Raw genomic sequence first — 3011 nt, 5'->3', positions numbered from 1 at the left:
AATTATAAATTCATCATAAATAGACCAAACCTATTACAACTAGACTAGAATAGGGTTTCACCGACGTGACGGACAAACTAGTCCGGTCACATCCGGTCTGAATATTATCTATCATGATTTTTAAAAACAGTTGTCTCAAATTATTTGGCACTTTAGAAGTTCAAGACAAAATTAATTATTTTATCCTTAGTCGTAATTGTCCTTGAAGACTACAAACACCTCAGTAGAGTAGATATTTAAGGGAAATGAAGAGATATTATATCTTAAGACAAATATGGTACTAAATAATCACACACACACAAAAAATCTCCCGATTAATATTTTCTTAAAGGGCGTGAAAAAAAATATGACATATAATTTGAGACTGAGGGAGTAGTATCACATAAAATAGAACATAATGAGAACTTTAATACTGATAAGTGTAACCTTTTTTTAACCGTAACAAAATGATTAATTTTTTTAAACCGTCCGAAAACGTTGTCAAAATAACTCACCTGCATTTTGTCTGAAATGAGCAATTGTTGTTTAAGCATTAATTTTCTGCTTTTAATCATTCAACTATTGCTCCATATTACCATTGAAATATTGATTAAGCATAGAACATTTTAATGGCTAAGCTCAAATACGAGACACGACTTGATTATATTGCTTCTTTGACTATTGTTGCTTTTAGGAACTAGAGTCTGGCTAAGTGCAGAACGAATACTAGGAGAGGCAAAATTAACTCATGAAAATATGAGTCCAACTCACCCCGCTCATTTATTAATTCAAACTATTTTGACTCGTCCCGATTCAATTCAACTCGTCCATTAGGAATTCAAATTCAGCTCAACTCGTCCATTTGAAACCCCTAGTGAATACTCTCAATACCATTTCCTATACACATTGGTGAATGTTTTTCGACGCAATTGTGCTCTTTTTTCCATTCGGATTTAAGTGCTAGGCAAGGGTGTTGTTAGTCTGAGAAAACTTCGTAAATGAAATATATTTGACATAATTGAAGAATTATTTCTTGGATTGGGATGGTCAATGGAATTAGTGATTCATGGTATAGGTTGCTGAAAGTAACATAAGTCGACTGAGTTGAAGAACGTTGATTAAATAAATGTGGATTTGATATGAATACTCGTAATCTAGTGGTTAATTATGATCCAGTTTTTATATCCTGTGTTTTGTTCTATCCAATTTCAACCAATTCATCCCGTTTACCGCCACTCCTTTGGACAAATGCAAAGTTAAGTGTTTCAAATAACATACAAATAGGTGATTGATGTATATACATAAGAATAGGGTATATTTATAAAAATATGACGATATTTTTCTGTTTACAAAATATAACACTAGATTTTTTACAAAACATATACAAAAATTTCGCTCAAATTTTTGTGTATGAAATATGTATACATCGCTCAAGACTTAGAATCCTCACATTTTTCGTGTATGAAAACTGCATAGAAATGGTATGAAATATGTATATAACTGTATAAAATTTGTATAAATTTAATGTTAGGCTTTTGGAAATTTTGATACAACTACAACAACATTGTATATAACTTTCATACAATATTCATACAAATTTAATGCAGTTTTGAATCACGCTTTGAAATTCGGACAAAATCTAATACAACATTATACAACTTTTGTACAATATTAATACAAATCTCTTCATTTTCTAACAAAATAAAAAAAATTAGATTTTCTTTTGTTATCCATGAGGTAAAACAAGAAATTACAATCAGGGCAAAAAGGGAAAGACTTTGTCATCGTTGCAGCCGTCGTCATCGTCGCAGCACAGCGTCGTCAAGTGGAAATCCAATCTTCAATTGTTCTGATTTTTAAATGGAATAATTTAAAGCTTTATTTCATTCAAATTCCAAACTTCTCAATCAAAACAATGGAGAATGAGAATACAACTTATATATCCATTATTATATATAAAACATAAGGAAATCAATTGAGAAAAGCTTTTCTGCAGACCCATCAATGACGCTAGGTGTCGAAAACGAGAGATATAAGATGAAAATCTCATCATAAACACAGATATGCAACTACTGTTTTGTAAATACATGGAATGAAAATGGGGAGAAAGGGAAGGGAAGGGTGGGGTGGCTGGGAAAAGGGTAAAAGAAGAGTGGGCTTTTAATTTTTCCAAACCTGGTATGTTTTGTGAATAAGGAAAAATATTCTTATGTTTTTTAATATAGTGTCTTAAGTAGTATTATTAGGTCATTTTCTCATCATGGAATATATTACTTAACATTTTAATTTTTTTGAAAAAAATGCACCATTAACCTATCTCCGCCCTAAAGGTTCGCTCATGAATAATAATTATCCAAGACCATATAAGAAGACTAATAATTCTCTGAACCAATATGAGACACTATACTTATTTGGAACTCTCAACACTCGTCATTTGTTCTAAGTCACCTGTATCAGCTTACTATATACTCACTTATAATTTCTTAAACAACCTGAGAGACTAAATGCTTTATCCACTGTGCAAAGCATAAGGGTGAGATGGTCTAAACCAGAGGACGGCGGGATGAAATTGAATGTGGATGGGTGCAGTAAAGGTGATCCTACAATTGCAGGAGCAATTATTGGAGATCATGGTGGCCATGTGGTAATGGCCTTTGCTTCTTTCGATGGCATTTGCAGTAATAATGTGGCAGAAGCTAAGGCTATTTTGTAAGGAATGAGCATGTGTATTGACAAAGGTCTCCCTAAGACTATTGTTGAATCTGATTCTATGCTGATGGTTGATATAATCAATAGAAAGATCAATGCTTCATGGCAAATCCATAGCATCATCAATCAAATTTGGTCTTTGATGCACAGAGGATCATTTTTGTTTGGTTACACATTTTCAGGGAAGGAAATAGCATTGCAGATCAGATGGCTAATTTTGTGTTACTGACAGAGGGCACATTATCTTCACTGAAGATCTCTCTTTCCCAAGAGCAAGCTAGAGCTTCAGTAGAGCAGGATGGAATACCAAATTTCAGATATAA

This window comes from Lycium barbarum, chromosome 5, assembly GCF_019175385.1.
Source record: "Lycium barbarum isolate Lr01 chromosome 5, ASM1917538v2, whole genome shotgun sequence".
NCBI lineage: Eukaryota > Viridiplantae > Streptophyta > Magnoliopsida > Solanales > Solanaceae > Lycium > Lycium barbarum.
This window is presented reverse-complemented; position numbering follows the sequence as displayed.